The sequence below is a fragment of the Giraffa tippelskirchi genome, chromosome 13, assembly GCF_054371585.1.
Source record: "Giraffa tippelskirchi isolate mGirTip1 chromosome 13, T2T-mGirTip1v1.2.pri, whole genome shotgun sequence".
In the NCBI taxonomy this organism is placed as follows: domain Eukaryota; kingdom Metazoa; phylum Chordata; class Mammalia; order Artiodactyla; family Giraffidae; genus Giraffa; species Giraffa tippelskirchi.
The window spans coordinates 106,093-130,186 of NC_137287.1; the positions used below are offsets into that span (position 1 = coordinate 106,093).

A 24,094-nucleotide genomic window follows, 5' to 3' on the forward strand; every position below is an offset into this window, starting at 1 on the left:
GACCGTTTTATTTCTCCCTACGTAAACTCCCTATATACATTGCACAGGCTTAAAACGTCCAGGAAAATATAGGAAAGCGTGGTGACATCATTGGCTTGCTGCCAGATTTGTAAGGAGTGGAATCAGTATTCCCTCACATCTCACGGTTTCCCTGGGGCTTTCGCAGCGTCTCCTGTCAGATCGTGGGAGCCCCTCTCTACTCCTAGTTTTCTGCCATGTTTCAACGTGAATGGGCATTAAATTTTGTCAAATTTCTGTCTGTCAACTGAGATTATCAGGTCTATTTTTCTGTTTTAGTCTGTGGAATGTGACAACTTACACTGAATGACTTTTTTAAATCAAATCAACTTACAAGGAATCATTTTATACTAACCTTGCATCCCTAGAATAATTCACATTCGGTCATGGCATGTTATTATCTTCATATATTGCCATTTTTGTTAATATTTTGTCAGTGATATTCATTCCTATGTTCATGAGGCATCAGTTCAGTTCAGTCGCTCAGTCGTGTCCGACTCTTTGCGACCCCATGAATTGCAGCACACCAGGCCTCTCTGTCCATCACCAACTCCCGGAGTCTACCCAAACCCATGTCCATCGAGTCGGTGATGCCATCCAACCATCTCATCCTCTGTTGTCCCCTTCTCCTCCCGCCCCCAATCCTACTCAGCCTTAGGGTCTTTTCCAATGAGTCAACCCTTCGCATGAGGTGGCCAAAGTATTGGAGTTTCAGCTTCAACACCAGACCTTCCAATGAACATCCAGGATTGATCTCTTTTAGGATGGATTGACTGGATCTCCTTGCAGTCCAAGGGACTCTCAAGAGTCTTCTCCAACACCACAGTTCAAAAGCATCAATTCTGCGGCGCTCAGCTTTCTTCACCATCCAACTGTCACATCCATACATGACCACTGGAAAACCCATAGCCTTGACTAGACGGACTTTTGTTGGCAAAGTAATGTCTCTGCTTTTAAATATGCTGTCTAGGTTGGCCATAACCTTCCTTCCAAGGAGTAAGCGTCTTTTAATTTCATGGCTGCAGTCACCATCAGCAGTGATTCTGGAGCTCAAAAAAATAAAGTCTGACACTGTTTCCACTGTTTCCCCATCTATTTCCCATGAAGTGATGGTAGTTTGAGCATTCATGAAGCATATTGGTCTACAATTCCTATTTGTGTAATGCTGTTCTCAGGTCATAGTATCGGGGTTATACTTCCCTCAGGAAACAAGCCAATAAATATTCTTCCTCTTCTGTTTTCTTAAATATATGATGTATGGTTGACATCATTTTTCCATTTCTTATCAAATGTTTGGTAGAATTCACTAGTGAAGTCTTTGGGTGTGGAGTTTTTCTGAGAAGGGCTTTTATTTCAGATTCACTTTCTTTAACAAATAGAAGGCCATTAAAATGTTCATTTTCTTCCTGGGTCAATTTTGGTATGTTTGTTTTGTACGGAATTTTCCATTTTTCCCATTGGCTATAAATTTCCTTCTAGTTACTATTTTAACGGTATTCACGATTTTTTTTTTTTATGAGAGATGTTCATTATCATTCATTCCAAAATAAGCTTCTATTTCCCTTGTGATTTCTTCTTTGACCATGAATTAAACAATACCTTTATTTTCTCTTCATTTTTGAAGAATAGTTTAAGACTATTCTCAGTGTAAGACTAAGTTGAGAAGACTTTCTTTCTTTCAACACTTTAAAAATGTCATTGCATTGTCTTCTTGATGCAATGCTGATGAATTCGGTCTTCACTTTCACACTGATCTTCTCTATGGAATATGCCTTTTTTTCCCTCTATATTCATTCAATAGTTTTTTATTACTGGCTTTCAGCAATTTGACTATGATGAGATTATATGTGTTTATTTTTTTCTATTCAATCTTCTTAGATATCTTTAAGCGCTTAGGACCTGTGGCTTGATATTTTCCATTATATCTGGAAACATTGTAGCCTTTATTTCTTCAAATGTTTTTCTGCCACATTGTCTCTCCCCTTTCCTTCAGTGACTTTAATTATAAATATGTTCTCATTATTTTCAGTGGTCATAAAATGGTAATAGCCCCCAAGATTGCATTTTATCATTAATAAGTTGAAATTTATTGACACTTTCAAAAAACACTTCTCTATAGCCCATATTTTGTTGAAAAAAATTAACTCTTTCTACATGGGTTAAGATTCCTGGTAAGCTCAGGAAAATTCTCAGTGAACGTACATAATTATGCTTTTGTGTATGGAAATGTTTAAATATTTTAATCCAAATATTTTCATATCATTTTTATTTCATTAAGACTCATTCTTAGATGAATATTTTATAACACAAACCTCCTCAACAGTATTGTCTCCATTTCTGATTATCCTGAATACTTTGCCAAACAGAACAGAGGTGTCACAAAATAATAGGGCTTTTCAATTTCATTCTATTCATTATAGAATGTAACTTTACCCCCCAAATGGAAGCTCATTCAAAATTTCTTCTCACAAGTTATGAAATCACAAACCACAGTCACGAAAGTTCAATCAGGTACACTGAGCTCCTCCTATTTGATTTTGTCATTTTGTCCCTCACTTTTGCAGCGACAAATTCAATTACTTCCTGTTTATATACCATGTTTTCAGGAATTCCATTTTGCTAAAGTCTTCAAAACTATATGTTTCTATGGTGTTCCCTTCACTGAACATTTTGATTATTCACACTGATTTTGAACAAATTGTAACAAGAGCAGAGGACTCTATCCAGAAAGCAGTCACAGTTTTACAAACTAGCTCAATGACTTTGCAGGGCAACAGCTCAATTTTCAAAGCAGTTCCACAAAGAATCAAGCATTTGCAAACTCTGTCTGCTCCTGGGCAGCTAAGAGAAACAACTGTGTACTATCATGCCTGAATATTTTCAATTCAATCTCAATTGCCAAATATTTGTTGTTCAGTCACTCTAGGTGTTTTATTAGCTCATCTCCTCCTTCTTCATGTATTCCTCCAGATGTAATCTTGGGTTCTCCATTCACATTTACAGATGAAGCCTATTTTGCTTAATACGGGTCATTGATAAATTTCCTACAGAACTATGAATTCTGTCTCCAGCAGCCAAAATTGGTTCCTACTGTCATCCTGGTATACCGTCTATTTTAAGTTTGTACTGGATGCCTTGTTTTGAATGAAGTCTTATTATTAAGAGACGAATTAAAATAAGGCTGGATTGGCTTGATATACCTCTGCTTTTTGTGTTCAGATTTTTCCATGGTCCAGTCTAGTGATGTGGATGACAGAAGTGCACTGAATAGAATTGTCACTTTAACGTGTAGTTAATTGTGAAAGTCACCCACTGCCCCCCTTCCCGATCCTTTACAAATATTATGTAACTAACATTTCCTGTGAATTGACAGTGGGCAGAGTGCTCACTGGATAAAATGAAGTGTGCTCAGACACAAGTTAGCGAACGTTAGCTCCTCTCCGGATTCTGTATTGCTGAAGCCATACTGGCCACTTCAGTAAATAAACCCCAAACTTGTAGTGGCTCACCACAATGAGAGTGTAACAGTCACTGTTGAGGCTCCTGGTCAGCGAGTGGCTATCTTGACCCCGGTAAATCAGGGACCCAGGTTCCTGCCACCTTCTGGTGTCACAATCCAAATGGCCTCTTCTGTTGCCTGTGTCCAGATGGCGGGTGGGACAGAGGACTTCCTAAGGTCTTGGCCTACAGGTGACACACATCACCCTCATGTACATTTTGTAGTGACTACTGGTCACATGGCCACACATGCAAGTCAAAGGAATTAGAAAAGGTAGTCCTTGATTGGGCACCCATATTTCAATTAAATTCCGTATTATGGAAAGGGGGCACAATTTTTGTTTGAAGCAAGCATTCAAGGTCATTGATTCTTAACCTCTTTACATTACTTTAAAACAAGTTTGTTTCCCGGAACGCGTGGCTACAACACTTTGTTCTCAGGAAAGAAAAGAAAAAAACTCACTCCTCTTTTTTCTTTTTTTCCTTTTCACTGCAACAAAGTCCCCCATAGTTTTATTTCCTCCATATCAATGGAGAAAGGGCAACAGGTGTCATTCTTGTTCTTGTCTGGCTGAGGACAAAACCTCAGTTTTGCTCTTCGATAATCACCGGCTGTTCAGCCCAGGGGCCCATCTCTCTCCTGCTTCAAATTGTCCTTGAGAGACGTGAACCCCAAGTAATCTTTACTGGGGTGATGAGGGACAGGAGGTCAATCTTTCATAACTTCTTCAATGCTGACATGGGACTCACAGACCCTATCTAATCGGGGTCACAGAGCTTTCGCCTTGTTTTATTAAGGGGCCCCAGAGTGACTTTTGCGGTTATTCCCACAGGATCTGTTTGGAGGAGTGGCTGTCATCTCTTTAGGGGTGTGGGTTTTCTCTCCACATCATTATTGCTGCTGCTGCTGCTAAGTCACGTCAGTCGTGTCCGACTCTGTGCGACCCCATAGATGGCAGCCCACCAGGCTCCTCTGTCCATGGGATTTTCCAGGCAAGAACACTGGACTGGGTTGCCATTTCCTTCTCCAGTGCATGAAAGGGAAAAGTGAAAGTGAAGTCGCTCCGTCGTGTCCGACTTGTAGCGACCCCATGGACTGCAGCCCACCAGGCTCCTCCGTCCATGGGATTTTCCAGGCAAGAGGACTGGAGCGGGTCGCCAGTGCCTTCTCCGCTCCACATCATTATTATCTTGATGTAAATCTGTTGTCATCAGGAGGAGACAAGTCTTAACAGGTAGTTTAAGAAAACAGAGGCCATAGATCGGTAAGAGAGTTGTTGTAACTAGGGGTCAAAGCAGGAGTAAGAAGCGAGGTGCATTTGATGACGATTTTGATTGTGGTCCAGATAGGGTCAGTGCTTGGGTCATCCTGTCCAACAGGATGGAGCCATTTGGACCCAGAAATAGTTGGAGGAATAACAACCTGAACATTAATAGACAAATTAGAAAAAATTAAGCCTGAAATTGAGCCTGAATCCTAATTTAGACTTAACACTTTGAGGGAACTTGTAGCCAGGTAGTCAGTTGTCTAGGTTTATCTACGTAGGTCTTAACCTTTAGTGTGGCTATTGGCCATTACACTTTTTTTTTTCTTGTCAGCGTATGACCCAGAGCAATTTCCTTGTCTAAACATAAAACAGTTACAAGAAGAGACCTTTAAAAACTAAGGTTGCAGTGACCTGCTGCTAGCAGACGTGGTTTCCAGAATGGCTGACGGCGCCCTAAGTCTGACACAGCTCAGAAAACCCAAGTTCTCAACAATACAAGGCCTTGTCTGAAATCACACCACAGTGTCACCTAGTTATTGCCACAGCTACTTGATTTTGACTTTAATTGCAAATGTTTTTCTTAATAGCCAAAGCGGCTGTCAGTGTCAGCGATGTTAGTGTTTCACTAGGTTTGAGAAGATACAAGAATCAGGGGTCATTAAAGTCTCCTCCCAAAAATGTCTAACTATCTGAAGGCTTCTTCTGCAGTTTTTTTCGGAGCACAGAGTGCCTCATTCCTACTTTCCACCCTGAAGTCCTTTCAGGGGGTGTTGAAGGTCAGCGGCTTCAGTGGCCACGACTCAATGTTTGTCGAGGTGGATGGCGGAGCCCCTGCAGGGCCATGAGTCTGACCGCAGTATGGGGGGCGCTACATCACCAGTCTGTCACGAACTTGACAGTGTAAGAGACAACCGCTTTTTATAATTTTTTTACATTAATTTATTTTAATTGGAGTATAATTACAATATTGTAGTGGTCTTTGCCACACATGGACATGAAGCAGCCATGGGTGTACATGCGTCCCCCATCCTGAACCGCCCCCACCTGCCTCCCCACCCCATCCCTCTGGATTGTCTCAGGGCACCGGCTTTGAGCGCCTTGCTTCATTCATCAAACTTGCGCTGGAGCTCATGTCACATACGCTGTACATGCTTCAGTGCTTTTCTCTCCAATCATCCCGCCCTCACCTGCTCCCACAGAGTCCAAAAGTCTGTTTTCACATCTGTGTCTCTTACACTGCCTTGCGTATAGCGTCGTTGTTACTGTCTTTCTAAATTCCATGCATACGTGTTACTATACTGTATCGGTATTTCTCTTTCTGACTTAACTTCAGTCTGTATAATAGGCTCGGGACAACACTTTTGAAATAGGCAACATAGAAAACAATATGGCTAGCAATAATAATAAGGTCATCGGTAAGAACTTAAGTCAAGAACTTCCATTATGTGCCACCCAGTCTGTACCTAAGTCATCTGATTTAGTTTGTTCCATACCAACCCTGATTTTTAGGGAAACAATCTACTGGCATTGTCTATAAGGCACCCAGCCTAGTTTTCTGGTGTTATTAGACTGATTATCCTTAGTATGATGTAATTGTTCCCAGTACAGAGTCAGAGAAGGCAATGGCACCCCACTCCAGTCCTCTTGCCTGGAAACTCCCATGGGCGGAGGAGCCTGGTGGGCTGCGGTCCATGGGGTCGCTAAGAGTCAGACACGACTGAGCGACTTCACTTTCACTTTTCACTTTCATGCATTGGAGCAGGAAATGGCAACCCACTCCAGTGTTCTTGCCTGGAGAATCCCAGGGACAGGGGAGCCTGGTGAGCTGCCGTCTATGGGGTCGCACAGAGTCGGACACGACTGAAGCGACTTAGCAGCAGCAGCAGTATAGAGTGGACTTTAAATAGGTGCAAAGTGTAGCTTCTGCAGAGTTAGGGGGCAGGAAAGCAACTTAGTCATAGACATTAGAGCTAGGAGTGGCTAAAGTAAAAAGACAAAACAAAACTAGGGATACTCAGGCCTGCTCACTATTCTCTTTATCTTCTCTGTTCTCAGGAAGGGGAAAAAGAAAAACTCATTTCTTTTTTTTTTCTTTTTACTGCAACAAATTTCTCTTTTTTCCCTTTTCACTGCAATACCAGTACCTGAGGACCCAGCAGTCCCAAACCTGGGCATAAAACCAGAGAAAATAAAAAATTTAAAAGACATGGTAACCCCTGTAATCTCAGCCCAACAAGGTACAATAGTCAAGTCTGGAAAGCAAGCTAAATGTAGAAATTACAGATGAACGGAAACAGACAATGAGACCCATGTACCAGCGCAATATTTCTCAACAATAAGGAGGGAGGAGATAATGGCAAGTCTGGCAACGGGAGAGGAAGTAGGGACGATGGTTCCGAGCGAATTCAGGGCAACAGGGAGAGACGCGCACCGTGTGGCATCGCTTTAGGTGTGACCTAAAACAGATACAAGTGAAGTTCTTCCCCAAAGGGACACAGCCTCACAGATTTAGAAAAGAAACTTCGGGTCACCAAGAAAATCAAGTTGCATTAGATTGAAAAGGAAAAAAAAAATCTCATGAGATTGTAATTCACCTACACACTTCAGTTCAAACCACAGAGTAAACACAGAAAAATGTGTTTCCCCTCAGGCCACAGTGACCCGGGCTGTCGTCCCGCTGCTGGAGCCCGAGTGGCTTGGGTCCCAAGGCTGGAGTGTCCTGGGGCTGAGGGAGCCAGGAGCAGGTGGCAGGCAGTGTGCCCCCACAGTGGACCCACAGCGCCTCTTGCCCTCTGCAGAGCCCCCAACCTTCAGAAACAAGTGGGGGAAATTAATAAGAGTTTGGAATTAACATATACACAGAAATATATATCAAATAAATGATCACAACATAACTACTGAATAGCATAGGAAAGCTGATGAACACACTGCAATCACCTACACGTGAAAATGAACCTGAAGAGAATAAATAAACATATATGCATAACTGAATCAGGTATCTGTACAACTGAAACAAACACATCAGTAATCAACAACATTCCAACAAAATAACAAGGAAATTACAGGGGGAAAAAAAAAGAGTGGGACCTGGAGAGGTGCTGCCCCCTCGTGGCCTTTTCTTTTACCCACACCGTGAAAAGCAGCACTGCTGGGCATGTAATGCACAAGGGTCAAGGGGCTGGAGGTTCAAGACAGCTGCCTTCAGGAAATTTCCTAGATGTCACTGAAAAAAAAATTCAAAACAAGGCAAGCGTTCAAGTGGTCAATTCCAAGAGGTAAGTTTAACTCACACCCTTTAAAAGAATCACATGGGGGGGGCGGGGGAGGGCGGGGGAGGGCGGGGCGCGACGAGCCTCGGCGGGGGCGGCGGCGGCGGCGGGAGATGAGGGCGGCTGCGGGCACCCGGCGGGCTCGGCTCGGCCGCCGGCGCCTTCTCCAGCTCCGCCGCGAGGGTCGCAGCGGCTGCTGCGCCGTCCTCGAGTTCCCGGCGTGAGGAGAGGAGGGTCTTGTTGGAGGCGGAGACCCGGAGGGAGCCCCGCGCGCGGCCTCGCTCATTGCTATGGACAGTGCTATCACCTTGTGGCAGTTCCTTCTTCAGCTCCTAAAGGAGCCTAAAAAAAAAAAAAAAAAAAGAATCACATGAAAAGCTGTCCACATCCCTAAATAGTAGAGACACGCAAATCAGCGCTACAACAGGGTGTCTCCTCACATGGTTCACAATGACCGCTGTCCAAAAGCTGACAAACAATAAATGCTGGAGGAAGCGTGGGAAAGGGTACCCTCCCACAGTGTCAGTGAAACGGCGAATCAGGAGCAGCCACCATGAAGAACAGTGTGCAGGTTTAAGAAATGGTCATGAGAATGAAATTAGAACACTGCCTAACAGCATACACAAAAATAAACTCCAAAAGCTTAAAGACCTAAATAAAAGGACAGATACTATGAAAGTCTTAAGGGAAAAAGCAGAACACACTTGGACACAAAATGCAGCAAGGTTTTCTGTGACCTACCTCTTAGAATCATGAAAAATAAAACAAAAATAAATAAATGGAAAAAATAAAAATAAATGGGGCCTAACTCCCCTTAAAAGCGCTGGCACACCAGAGGAAACCATAAACACAACAAAAAGACAAACCCCATAAAGAAACTAATATGTGCAAACAGAGACACCCATGAGGAATTTCTCTCCAAAACATACAAACAGCTTAGGCACCTCTATATCAAAGAAACATCCCAGTCAGATAGGGGCACAAGATTTAAGTGGACCTTTCTCCAAAGAAGACATAGAGATGGCCAGGGAGCATGTGGAAAGATGCTCAACATCTGTAAGTATTAGAGAAGTGTGAATCAGAAGCGGCATGCTTCTGCCAGAACGGTCAGCATAGAAAATCTCCGACAGTAAGTGCTGGAGAGGGAATGGAGGAAAAGAACCCTCCTCCTTGTCGGTGGGAGTGAAAGTCATTCAATCCACAAAGGAGAACAGGACAAAGGGTCATAAAAAAGTAAACAGAGAAGTACCTTAGGACCTAGCAATCCCATTCCTGGGCACAGATCCAAAGAAAACCATAATTTTAAAAGACAGGTGCACCTCAGTGTTCACGGCAGTGCCCTGCACAAGAACCGAGACATGGATGAAGCTAAGCACATAAGGACAGGTGAGGGGTGAGGACAGGTGAGGGGTGAGGACAGGTGAGCAGGTAAGGACAGGTGAGGGGTACGGACAGGTGAGGGGTGAGGACAGGCAAGGGGTGAGGACAGGCGAGGGGTGAGGACAGGCGAGGGGTGAGGACAGGTGAGGGGTAAGGTCAGGTGAGGGGTGAGGACAGGTGAGGGGTGAGGACAGGCGAGGGGTGAGGACAGGTGAAGGGTGAGGACAGGTGAGCAGGTAAGGACAGGTGAGGGGTACGGACAGGTGAGGGGTGAGGACAGGTGAGGGGTGAGGACAGGTGAGGGGTGAGGACAGGCGAGGGGTGAGGACAGGTGAGCGGGTAAGGACAGGTGAGCGGGTAAGGACAGGTGAGGGGTGAGGACAGGTGAGGGGTGAGGTCAGGCGAGGCGTGAGGACAGGCGAGGGGTGAGGACAGGCGAGGGGTGAGGACAGGTGAGGGGTAAGGTCAGGTGAGGGGTGAGGACAGGTGAGGGGTGAGGACAGGCGAGGGGTGAGGACAGGTGAAGGGTGAGGACAGGTGAGCAGGTAAGGACAGGTGAGGGGTACGGACAGGTGAGGGGTGAGGACAGGTGAGGGGTGAGGACAGGTGATGGGGTGAGGACAGGTGAGGGGTGACGACAGGCGAGGGGTGAGGACAGGCGAGGGGTGAGGATAGGTGAGCGGGTAAGGACAGGTGAGCGGGTAAGGACAGGTGAGGGGTGAGGACAGGTGAGGGGTAAGGTCAGGTGAGGCGTGAGGACAGGCGAGGGGTGAGGACAGGCGAGGGGTGAGGACAGGTGAAGGGTGAGGACAGGTGAGCGGGTAACGACAGATGAGCGGGTAAGGACAGGTGAGCAGGTAAGGACAGGTGAGGGGTACGGACAGGTGAGGGGTGAGGACAGGTGAGGGGTGAGGTCAGGTGAGGGGTGAGGACAGGTGAGGGGTGAGGACAGGCGAGGGATGAGGACAGGTGAAGGGTGAGGACAGGTGAGCGGGTAAGGACAGGTGAGCGGGTAAGGACAGGGGAGGGGTACGGACAGGTGAGGGGTGAGGACAGGTGAGGGATAAGGACAGGTAAGGACAGGTGAGGGGTGAGGACAGGCGAGGGGTGAGGACAGGCGAGGGGTTAGGACAGGTGAGGGGTCAGGACAGGTGAGGGGTCAGGACAGGTGAGGGGTCAGGACAGGTGAGGGGTGAGGTCAGGTGAGGGGTGAGGACAGGTGAGGGGTGAGGACAGGCGAGGGATGAGGACAGGTGAAGGGTGAGGACAGGTGAGCGGGTAAGGACAGGTGAGCAGGTAAGGACAGGGGAGGGGTACGGACAGGTGAGGGGTGAGGACAGGTGAGGGATAAGGACAGGTAAGGACAGGTGAGGGGTGAGGACAGGTGAGGGGTGAGGACAGGCGAGGGGTGAGGACAGGTGAGGGGTGAGGACAGGTGAGGGGTGAGGACAGGTGAGTGGTGACGACAGGTGAGGGATAAGGACAGGTGAGGGGTAAGGACAGGTAAGGACAGGCGAGGGGTGAGGACAGGTGAGGGGTGAGGACAGGTGAGGGGTGAGGACGGGTGAGGGGTGATGACAGGTGAGGGGTGACGACAAGTGAGGGGTGAGGACAGGTGACAGGTAAGGACAGGTGAGCGGTGAGGACAGGCGAGGGGTGAGGACAGGTGAGGGGTGAGGACAGGTGAGGGGTAAGCAGGTGGGGCACACAGACAGAAACATCACTCAGCCAAAGAGAGGGCGACATGACGCCACGGCCAGCAACAAGGAAGGAAGTAGAGACAGTCATACAAGGTGACGCAAGTAAGACAAAAGAAGACCAGTATATGATATCTCTTGGAGGTGGATTCTAAAAGCGGATACAGATGAACTTCTTTATCAAACATAAACAGCCTCACAACATAACAAAGCGCCTTATGGTTATCACAAGGGAAAGGCGGTGGGCAAAGGAAGTCAGAGGGTGGAGATGAACACACACACGTGACTCTATAAAATCATCAGTAAGAACCCACCATAGGCCAGGGACCCGTGCTCAACACTGCATAATAAACTATGAGAGGAGAACCCAGAAGAGAACCTGTACACGGCTATGATGAGTGAATCATGTTGCTGTACACCTGAAACAAAAACCAAACACACTCTATACACGGGAAGTCACATGTACACCGATACAGAGCACAGAGCATAAAGCGAGAGGCTGGCCCTATTCCCTTCAGGCTTGGTGACCGGGGCTGCCGCCACGTGCCTGGAGCCTGGGCAGCCTGGGCCCCGTGGGCGGACTGTCGGGGCTGAGGGGGGCGGGGAGGTGGTGCCAGCCCATGAGCCCTGCCCTGTGGGCCTGGGGGCCTGCTCCCCTCTGCACCAGCCCACCACCTCCAGATCCAGGCGGGTCCTCCTGCACTGAAACTACACCTACTACACCCCAAGGATGTGGAGCCTCGGCTGGAAGAGCTTGGAAAGCCCCCTGGGCTGCATGTCTCCAGGTGCTGGGGTGCCCACCTCCAGCTTCCTTCCTTAGGGTCGCCCCACCTGTGATGAAAGCACTCTCCACAGAGTGGTGTTGCAGGAACTGGGATGTGTCCAGGGTATAGGGGTAAGGAAGGAAGACGGAACGGGACACAAGCCTTCGGTGTTTCTTCTGTCCCGTTCCACTCTAGCTGGCAGTCCAGGAACAGGACTTTCTCTAAGGCCCTAGTGGCCCCAGTAACCGCGGTAGGGGCGTAGACACATGCTGCCACCTGGTGGCAATTCCCACAACAACAACTTTGAATCCTTGGCTCCCGGGCACTAGGCCTGCGGGCTGTAAGTGAAAAACACCCTCAAGAAATGCCCGAGGGGAGGGCAACAGAGAAACATTAAGAACAGAGCAGGCGTTCAAGAACCCAGTTTAACTCACACTGTTTAAAAAATCACATGTAAAGATGTCAACATCGCTAAATGTGAGAGAAATGCAATCAAAACTTCAAGGAGGTATCACCGGTCGGAATGGCCACGGATGGAAACGCGACAAACAGGAATTGCTGGAGCAGGTGTAGGGAGAGGGCGCCGCCTACGCTGTCGCGGGGACGGAGAGCGGGAGCAGCCACTGTGGACACCGGGCAGGGTCCTTAGCAATGAAACTAGAATGCTCCCCAACACCACACGCCGAAAGAGACTCCAAACAGATTAAAGAGCTACATAAAAGGGCAGGTACCACGAAACTCTGGAGGAAAGGAGCACACGCCTTGACATAAAAGGCAGCAAGTTCTTTTTTGATCCACCTCGTAGAATTATGAAAATAAAACAAAAATAAACAAATGGGACCTAATAAACATTAAAAGCATCTGCACAGCAAAGGAAAACATCAGTGAAAGAAAAAGACAATGCTCAGAATGGAAAAAAATCTTGCAAACAAAGATACGTGTAGGGAATTTCTCTTCAATGCATACAAACCACTAGTACAGCTCAATATCAAAAAAACAAACAACCCAATAAAAAATTGGCCAAAGATTAAATGCACATTTCTCCAAAGAAGTCATAGAGATGGCCACAACGCACATGAAACAATGCTCAGCATCACTAGTTCTTAGAGACAGGCAAATCAAATGTACAATGAGGTATCACTTCACATTGATCAGAATGGCCGCCCTGAAAACCCTACAACAATAAAGTCTGCAGAGGGTGTGCAGAAAGGGGAACCCTCCTTCACTGTTGGTGGGAATGTAAGTCAAGAACCCCTCTAGGGAGAACATTATGGAGGTTCTTAAAAAACTAAACGTAGAAGCGCCCAGTGACCCAGCAATCCCATACCTAGGCATAGATCCAGAGAAAACAAAAATGTAAAAAGACACCCACACCCAACGATCATGGCAGCACTGGGTACAATAACCAAGTAACTTAAGCAGACAAGGACAGATGGATGAAGACGGAAAATGGGGTACGTGTACACGAAGCAACGTCACTCAGACCTAAGGAAGGATGAAATGATGCCATTCCCAGTTACAGGGAAGAAACTGGAGAGAAGCATACTAAGTGAAGTGAAAGAAAAAGGCAAATCTAGGACATTACTTCCTGTGGAATATAAACATGGATACAAATAAACGTCTTTGTGAAAGAGAAACAGCCTCACAGACTTAGAAAAGAAACTTACGTTTACCAAAAAAGAAAGGCGGAGGGACAGGGAGTAATTAGCTGGTTCAGATCAATATACACACCTTAAAACAGATGCTAAAGGGCTTATAACAGTCACAAGTCCAAGAGGGCTGTCAATGACACCTGCCCGCAAGGATGTCCTGGGGCAAAATCATCGGAAAAAAATTCCAAACAGGGCCAACTTTCAAGAAGCCAGATCGAAGAGGTAAATTGTTCTCACAAGATGTAAAATAATAATAAAAGCACATGGAAAGATAGTCCACATCAGTAATTGTTAGATCAATGCCAAAAAAAAAAATGAGGTATCACCTCAGACTGACCACAATGGCCATCATCAAAAAGATCTACAAAGAATAATCACTGCAGAGAATGTACAGAAAATAAAATCCTCCCACAGTCTTGGTGGGATGTAAATGGTGAAGCCAGGATGGAAAACAGCATGGAGTTTCCTTGAAACACTAAACACAGAGGTATCATATGATCCTGCAATCCCATTCCTCAGTTTAGGTGCAGAGAAAAATCACCATTCAAAATGACAAGTGTACCTTGATTTTCAGGGCAGCACTATTTAAAATAGTCAAGACACAGAATCCACCAAAATGCCCACTGACAGAAAAATGAAGACTACGTGGTACATCTATACACAGAAATGCGGCTGCTGCTGCTGCTGCTAAGTCGCTTCAGTCGTGTCTGACTCTGTGTGACCCCATAGACGGCAGCCCACCAGGCTCCGCCGTCCCTGGGATTCTCCAGGCAAGAGTACTGTAGTGGGGTGCCATTGCCTTCTCCAACACAGAAATGCTGCTCAGCCATAAAACAGAACAAAATAATGACACTGGCAGCAGCTTGGATATACCAAGAAATTATACTGTAAATACTTTTCAGAGAGAAAAGGACAAATATCCTAAGATATCATGTACGGTGGAATCTATAAGTTCATACCAATGAACTAATTTACAAAATAGACTCACAGACTGAGAAAATCAAATTATGACTATCAGAGTTAGAAGGGACAGATAAATTAAGTTTGGGATGAAAATATACACACTAATATACATCAAGCTGATAATGAAAAAGGATCTACTGAATAGAACTGGGGACTCTACTGAACAAACTGTAATAACCTATATGAGGAAAAAAACAGAAAAAGAATAGATATACATCCATGTATAACTGAATCAAGTTCAGCTGATTCATTGTTTTAGGTGTTTCAGTACACCTAAAACAAACAAAACATCAGAAATCAACTCTACCCCCAATATAAAATAACAATAAACTACAAATCAAATTACACGAACTCGGTCTAGAGGAAACCAGACAGCGGTGACCCTGTGGATTAGGCATATGATATGCTATGATATCAATGTGACACCACCGAAGGTTTTCTTTCACCCAGCGGAACGCAGAGCAGCAGCTCACTCAAAGGTGCCAGACCTCCCGTGAGAGCACCAGTGTGAAGAGAAGAAGAGGGACCACAGGTTAATCAGGCAACACCCTCAACTCAGACGCTGGAGATCTCAGAACGGACCAGACACACTGAGGTAACGAGCACGTATGGGCTCTCTGGGCTCAGGATCCGGACCCATGTGGATGGCGTGAGACCCACACAGTCCCCAGACCCTGCGCCTGGGGTCACACGCCCTCAATGTCCAGGGTGACCCCACCACCCAGACCCTGCGCCCGGGGTCACACGTCCACAGTCTCCAGGGTGAACGCCCTCCCAGACCCTGCATCTGGGGTGGCAAGACCCTTGGTTAGGACACCAGGTCTCTGCTGGTTGGGCCCCTACAGTGGAGACGAGTGAGCTCCTGTCACCGCCTGGCTGGGTAGAGAGACGTGTCGGGTCGCTCTCCTTCCCCCACGCGTGTCCCAGAGAACTCCTCCTCTTTTCCCTTCGATTCTACATGATACTGATTTTACAGCTGTCATAATAATGTTGAACACACTACCTTGGCGATGGCAGTCTCGGGCTTTTGTTGTGCCACGGAGGTGCTGCGAAAACACACCGGACTCTGGGCTGGAAGGTGAGGGGCAGTCTGGTCTCTGCCGAGTGCGGACGGTCGGCTGGAGGAGGGCACAGCGGCCGCCTCACCTGCTGCTCGTCGGCTTTCTGCCTGGCCCGCGTGCCCTGCAGTCAGTCGCCCAGGTAGCGATCGGATAACGGCGACACCGCACACAAGCGTGCCCTGTGGCAGCACTTAAACAGCTGAGGCCTGGAGGTAACCAAAACGTACACGGACAGGTGAGTGAAGTAAGACGTCATTTATGCATAGAATGGAACATGAGTCAGCTGTGAAAAGAAATAATGCCATTTTCAGAGATAACCTAGGACAATCATAGATTAATCTAGAACAATCACAGTAAGTGAAGTATGTCAGAAGGAGAAACGGATACCAATGAGCTATTTTATAAAAGCAAAATACATGCACAGTCTTAGGAAATAAGCATGGTTCCCGAAGGGGAGTTGAGGGTGGAAGGGATAAGTTAGGAGGTTTGGATTCATTTATCCTCACAAATACATATAGAATATAGAATCGACAAGGACCTACTTTAGAAAGGGTGGTATACCACATACTCTATACTAACGTGTATGTGAAAAATACGAAGGTGAATCAGTGTGTATATGGCGATAACTGGTGAAGAATCTCTCCACCTACAAACACAGCATTGTAAGTCAGCTATCCTCCAACAGAAGTAAACATTAGGTAAAAAAAAAAAAAAAAAGGGTTACTGAGCCCCAGGCTTCTGGCATGTGCTGGAAGGAACCACGGACTAGGAGTCACCCTAAGGCCTGGTTACTGTGGTAATAGGAGTAGGACAAGAAGAAATCCTGTCTCCTTACGGCCATTTCCTGCAACAGAAACTTTAAAGCTACTGCTTATGCTGCAGTGAAATAACAGAAAGTTTTTTCTCCTTGGCCTTTTGATTCCTTCTCTACTTTAGCTGTTTCTGATCTACAGTCTGCATTGATAACTAAGTTTCCTTCTTTTCAGAATAAGGACCTATTGACTGTTCTGAAACAATGCAAAAAGGAACAAAAATACAGGAAACTTATACCTTTGTGGAAGCAGATGTTTTCTGGAGGAAATAGAAAGATGGCTTTAATCCCCAAGCTGGCAGCGGAGAGAGTACACTAGGGTTGTGCCTCAAGAGCTGTGTCTCCCACGATGGGGAATCAAGGGGATCACACAGTTGGGGCTCATAGTCAGAGGCTGGAGATAAACAGCAAACATGTAAAGATCCTGTATTCTTTCTTTTTGCATTGTTTCAAAACAGTCAACAGACTGCCGTCGGGGAGCCCAGTAGCTTGGGTCCGGCAGGCAGCCCCAGGAGTTGGGGCCGTTGCCTTTTGCAGATTGCACTGCAGCTTTGCTTACGTACGACAAGGGAAGGTCTGCAGAGAGAGTAACGTAAAGTTACGCATCACTTAACTTACGGATGTGGCTAGCATGAAATTAAAAGATAATAGATGCAAAGTATGGCTCATGCAGAGTTAGAGGGCAGTAGGCACAGTATATCCCTGGAGAAGGCATGGCAGCCCACTCCGGTATTCTTACCTGGAGAATGTCATGGAACAGAGCTACAGTCCATGGGATCACAAAGAGTCAGACGTGACTGAGCGACTAACACACACCCACCCACACAGGTGCAGGATAGAGCTTACACAGCAGGCTGGGCTTTGGAAAAGAAGGAAACTTGGTTATCACTGCAGACTGCACATCAGGAACCGTTCAAGGACAGAAGGACTCCAACGGCAAAAGAGAAAAAGAAAACTTTCTCACTTCACTGCCACACTTAGGAACACTTCACATGCACGAGGACTGCTGGGCTCCAAACGATACCGGCACTGTAAAAATGTCCCTGGGTAACTAACTGAAATGAACAAAAACTGGGCAGACTGCAAAGAAGAAAATTTCCACAGTCAATTCCACGCACACTAGTTACAATCAAAGTCCATGAAACCGTGCTGCGCATCAGGAACTGTTAGAGACGTGCAAATCAAAACCACAGCGAGGGACACTGCAGCTGCTTGAGAGGCCACCCTCTGTCTGCAAAGGAAAGTGGTGGAGAAGACGCGGGGGAAAGAGGACCCTCACGGTGCTGATGAGATGTGAACGCTGAGCATCACTGTGGAGAGGAGTATGGAACCGTCTTTGTTAGTTTTTAGTAAGACAAACATATCGATTCCAGCCCAGGTCACAGGAGGACTTAAAACATGTCCTGCTCAGCCTTCCCTCATGTCAGCACCGACAGGGGAAGAAGGTGCCTGAACAGCAACCCCGCCCAAAGCGGACAGACAGCCTCGGCGAGGGACTCACCGGCCAAGTCCGCCTCATCAGGCGGGTAACGAGGCTCCCCGCTCACAGCAAAGGGCTCCTTAACTCCAAATTCATCCTGCACAGAGAAGAGGAAAGAATCAGACATAAACTGTAAACTAAATCAGGTATCTTTATTTTTAGATTTAAATATAAAAAATGAAGGATAAAAGCAGTAAAAATTACACTCTAAGTGAACAAATTACAAAGTAAATCAGCGATATATTCCGACACTCATAAAACAGAGGAGGAGGAGGGAAGCCGCACAAACTACCGTGAGCCAGCGGCCCTTGACTGGCGGGCACCGCCCTCCGCCTCCAGACCCGCTGCAGCCGCCGGCGGGGAACCAGCGCTGCTCCCTTGTCGCCGGGGCGCGGAGAGGACCCAAGTCTCTGCCTTCAGGCGCCTCTTCTGCCAGGCTCCACGCAGCAGGCTCAGCCTGAGCCTGTTCTTCATCTTCTCCTGCGAGTTAACGGTGTAAAATGAGGCGAAGGAAGTGCCTAGAATTTGGGCACCCCTCCTTTCTGCAGTTGTTTTATTTTCTTCTTCTGTAAGGGACTTTTTTGAATCAAAAGCGAAAGGGCGTATTTCCACAGTTCTCCTCACCGGGATTTTGGGGCTTCAAAGGTCCTCCGGCATGGGGCGATCGTTGGGCTCTTATCACTCCTGTCTGCTCCCCGGCCTATCTTCTTGGGTGGGTTTGGATTCTCTTCTTGCGAACAAAGGCAGGAGTGCTAGGGTCAGTGAGTGGAGTTTCCTTCTTTTCGGGAACACCTAACAAGATATGAGAAGGGCAAGGCTTCACATAAATTTAAAGTGTTTATCCCCCAATACCCTCTCTGCTTTTCGCTGTTTGATTCTTTTCTCCATTTCAAAATCAAAGCAAATAGACTCGGTGGGTGGCTTCTCAGGCAGTTTCTTAGGGAAAATGCACCCAGTGTAAAGAATTCCGGAATCCAGTTTCTGTGCTTTAAATTTGTAGAGCCCTGCTTCTACAGGATTATATTTCTTGGATTTTGCGTTTGCACCACCTCTTGCTGCATTTTTGTTCTCTGACTCTTGCTTCTCAGTGCTTTTAAGGATCTTCTGTATATGGGAAGAACCTGAAAGAGAACAGATATGTATTTGTGCATGACTGAATTAAGTTCCTGTACATCTTATACAAACACAGCATTGGACATCAATTCCATTCCAATATGAGATCAAAATGAAATTGCACAGAAAGAAAAAAAAAGAAATGGGCATGAAAAATGCTGCCGCCTTGTGGCCATTTTCCGTAACAACAACGTCGAAAGCTGTGCCGATGGACACTTCATTCAGAAGGCCGGCGGCGTTGTGAGTGAACCACACCCGCCTTCAAGGAATGTTCTAGGAGTGTTCACCAAAACACAGGGCACACGTTCAAGAGTCAATTGCAAGAGGTTTCACTCTCTAAAAAAATCACAGGAAACGATGTCAACCTTGCTAAACATTAGAGAAATCCAAATCAATACTACAGTGCAGTAGCACCTCACACCGGTCAGAGTGGCCATTGTCAAACACTCTACAAAGAACCAAGGCTGGAGAGGGTGTGGAGAAATGCGAACCCTCCTCCATCGATGCCGGAACGTCAACTGGGTACAGCCACTACGGAGACAGTGTTTGTGCATGCTGAGTCACTTCAGTCATGTCCGACTCTTTTCGACTCTGTGGACTGTAACCTGGCCAGGCTTCTCTGTCCATGGGATTCTCCAGAGAAGTTTGATGGAGTGGGTTGCCATTCCCTCCTCCTCCAGGGGATCTTCCCAACCCAGGGATCAAACCTGCATCTCTTATGTTTCCTACATTGGCAGGTGGGTTCTTTACCATCAGCACCCCCTGGGAAGCCCCATAGTTGCTCTATATCAGGGGGCAAAACCCCACAATATTGCAAATCACCTACATGTGGTGGTGGTTTACTCACCAAGCTGTTTCTGGCTCTTGTTCTTCTGTCCACGGGGTTTCCCAGGAAAGAACACTGGAGCGGGTGGTCATTTCCTTCTCCAGGGCATCTTCCTACCCTGGGTCCAAACCCACGTCTCCTGTTTTGCAGGTGGGCTCTTTACTAATGAGCCACCAGGGATGCCCTCAAGTTACATAGATACTACAATTCAAACTGTATTTTTAACAAATGAGAAGATAAAAAAGCTGTGAACAGAAACTATAAGACACTGATACTAGAAATGAAAGACAACATAAACATATGGAAAGATATTCCATGTTCCTGGGTTGGAAGAACCAATAGTGTGAAAATGAGCATACTATCAAATGCAATCTACAGATTCAACACAATCCCTATCAAATTACCAATGGCATTTTTCACAGAAGTAGAAAAAACATTTTCACAATTCATATGAAAACACAATAGACCCCAAATAGCCAAGAAATCTTGAGAAAGCTGGAGGAATGGAGCTGGAGGAATCAACCCTCCTGACTGGCACAAAAACAGAAATATAGACCAGTGGAACAAGCTCAAAAGCCTAGAGATTAGTCCACACACCTATGGGCACCTTATCCTTGACAAAGGAGGCAAGAATACACATTGGAGCAAAGATAGTCTCTTCAATAAGTGGTGATGGGAAAACTGGACAGCTACATGTAAAAGAATGAAATTAGAACACTTCCTAACACCATACACAAAGATAAACTCAGAATGGATTAAAGATCTAATTGTAAGACCAGAAACTATAAAACTCTTAGAGGAAAACATAGGCAGAAAACTCTGACATAAATCACAGCAAGATCCTCTATGACCCACCTCCTAGAGTAATGACAATAAAAAAATAAACAAGTGGGGGCCTAATTAAACTTAAAAACTTTTGCACAGCAAAGGAAATTATAAACAAGGAGAAAAGACAACCCTCAGAATGGGAGAAAATAATAGCAAATGAAACAACTGGCAAAGGATTACCACCCGAAGTATACAAACAGCTTATGTAACTCAATGTCAACCCAATCAAAAAGTGGGTAGAAGACCTAAAGAGGCATTTCTCCAAAGAAGACATACAGATGGCTAAGAAACATATGAAAAGATGCTCGACACCGCTCATTATTAGAGAAATGAAATCAAAACTACAATGAGATATCAGCTCTCACCAGTCAGAATGGCCATCGACAAAAAAATCTACAAACAATAGATGCTGGAGAGGGTGTGCAGTAAAGGGAACGCTCTTGCACTGTTGGTGGGAATGTAAATTGAGACAGCCGCTATAGAAGACAGTATGGAGATTCCTTTAGAAACTAGGAATAAACCACCATATGACCCACCAATCTCACTACTGGGCACACACCCCGAGAAAACCACAACTGAAAAAGATACATGTATCCCAATGTTCACCGCAGCACTATCTGCAATAGCTAAGACGTGGAAGCAACCTAGATATCCATTGACAGATGAATGGATAAAGAAGTTGTGGTACATATATACAATGGAATATTACTCAGCCATAAAAAGGAACGTATTTGAGTCAGTGCTAATGATGTGGATGGAAGTAGAGCCTGTTATGCAGAGTGAAGTAGATCAGAAAGAGAAAAGTAAATATTGTCTATTAATGCATATATATGGAATCTAGAAAGGTGGTACTGATGAACCTATTTGCAAGGCAGCACTGGAGATGCAGACACAGAGAACAGACTTGTGGACGTGGGGGGTGGGAAGGAGAGGGTGGGACTGATGCAGAGAGTGGCATGGAGGCATCTACACTAACACATGTAAAATGGAGAGCCAGTGGGAATTCGCTGTATGACTCAGGGACCTCAAACCAGGGCTCTGTGACAGCCCGGAGGGGTGGGATGGGGTGGTGGGTGGGAGGGAGGCTCACGAGGGAGGAGACAGTGTATACCTATGACTGACCCATGTTGATGTGTGGCAGAGACCAGCACAGTATTGTAATTATCCTTCAACTAAAAATAAACAAATGAAGGAAAAAATACATCTCAAAAAAAGTGGAAAAGAAATGCTGACTCTGTTCCCCTCGGATATGGTGACCACTGCTGATGTGACACCCCTGGAACCTGAGTAGGCTTGGGTCCCTAGGCTGCAGGGTCCTGGGTCTGAGCGAGGCCCCTGGGCGGCAAGGCCCTGGGGGTGAGGTCCCACCTCCTGCCTCCTTCCTTACCAATCGCCCCACCCACGGATCACATCACCTTCTGCAGACTGTTGTTGCAGGAATTGAGCTATGTCCAGGGGATAAGAGGTAAGGCGGAAGATGTCATGAAACACAAGAACCCTTAGGTGTTTCTTCTGGAACGTTCTCACAGGCTCTGGTTGCCTAAGTAACCGGAGTTGGGCAGGAAGAAATGCTGCCACCTTGTGGCCACTTCCCATAACAACAACTTTAAAACCCGTGCGGATGGCCTCTGAATATTCACAAGGCCTGCACTGGAAAAAAAAACAAACACCTGTCCACAAGTAATCTCATGGGGTGAACCATTAAAAACAGAATTCAAAACAGGGCCGATGTTCAAGAAGCCAGTTTCAACAGGTAAACTGTACTCACACTGTGGAAGATCACAAAGCACATGGAAACACACTCCACGTGACTAATTATCAAATCAAAACACCACTGAGGAGTCACCTCACCACGGTCACGATGACCATCATCAGAAAGACCCACAAGCAATAAATGCTGCAGAGGTCGGAGACAAAAGGGACTCTTCCTGCACTCTTGGGGCGGGGTGTAAATGGGTGCAGCCACTGTAGAAAACAGCACGGAGGGTCCCTAAAAATTCAACACACAGGTACCATATGATCCAGCAATCTCAGTCTTGGGCTCAGACATGGAAAAAAATCATAATTTGAAATGCCTCGTGCACCCTTATATTCAGAGGAGCACTATTTACTAGAGCTGAGTTAGAGAATCAACCAACAACGCCAGAGAGTGAAAAATGAAGACCAAGTGAGACAGCTAGATACTGGGATACCCCTCACATATAAAACAGGATTAATCACATAAATAATGTCACAGAGCAGCAGAGACAGACCAAAACATGACCATGTGCGGTGAAGTCAATCAGAGACAGAGAGAGAGAAATATCATCAGGTACAGGTAGAACCTATCAATTTATACCAATGAATTACTATACAAAACAGAAACAGACTTACAAACTTCGAAAACCAACTTACGATTACAAAAACAAAATAGGAAGAAGGATAAATTAAGACTTGCATTATCACACACTAATATGTATCCAATAGATAATCAGAGAGGACATACCAAGTTGCACAGAGAACCCTACTGAACACACTTTTCAGAGCAAGACTAGATATACATCTATGTATATATCTGAATGGAGTTCCCGGACACCTAAAAAACTACATCAGAAATCCGTGCTATTCCAGTATACAATAAAGAAAGCCAATGCCAAAGAATGTTCAAACTGCTGTACAATTGCACTCATTTTACATGCTAGCAAGGTAATGCTCAAAATCCTTCAAGTTAGGCTTCAACAGGACATGAACCAATAACTTCCAGATGTACACGCTAGGTTTAGAAAAGGCAGAGGAACAAGAGATCAAACTGCCAACATCCATTGGATCATAGAAAAAGAAAGGGAATTCCAGAAAAACACCTACTTCTGCTTCACTGACTACACTAAAGCCTTTGACTGTGTGGATCACAAAAAGCTATGGAAAAATTTTAAAGAGATGGGAGTACCAGATCACCTTACCTGCCTCCTGAGAAACCAGTATACATGTCAAGAAGCAACAGTTAGAACTGGACATGGAACAACAGACTGGTTCAAAATTGGGAAAGGAGTACGTCAAGGCTGTATATTGTCACCCTGCTTATTTAACTTATACGCAGGGTACATCATGAGAAACGCTGGACTGGATGAAGCACAAGCTGGAATCAAGATTGCTGGAAGGAATATCAATAACCTCAGATACACAGATGCTGCTACTGCTGCTGCTAAGTCGCTTCAGTCGTGTCCGACTCTGTGCGACCCCATAGACAGCAGCCCACCAGGCTCCTCCATCCATGGGATTTTCCAGGCAAGAATACTGGAGTGGGTTGCCATTGCCTTCTCCGATACACAGGTGACACCACCCTTATGACAGAAAGTGAAGAACTAAAGAGCCTCTTGATGAAAGTGAAAGAGGAGAGTGAGAAAGTTGACTTAAAACTCAACATTCATAAAACAACGATCATGGCATCCAGCCCCTTCACTTCAAGGCAAACAGATGGGGAAACAGT

The 24,094-nt window shown here is 45.9% G+C and overlaps 1 long non-coding RNA gene across 1 annotated transcript; it reads right to left on the bottom strand.

Annotated features, from left to right (window-relative positions):
• Positions 1 to 8,048: 8,048 nt before the first annotated feature.
• On the bottom strand, positions 8,049 to 22,147 carry LOC145531023 (uncharacterized). The gene is made up of 7 exons (XR_014072121.1): positions 22,016 to 22,147; positions 19,822 to 20,013; positions 18,486 to 18,982; positions 18,154 to 18,341; positions 17,883 to 17,958; positions 15,513 to 15,776; positions 8,049 to 8,395 (listed from the first exon to the last, which is right to left on the bottom strand). It is a non-coding gene; the product is annotated as an uncharacterized LOC145531023 (long non-coding RNA).
• Positions 22,148 to 24,094: the final 1,947 nt, after the last annotated feature.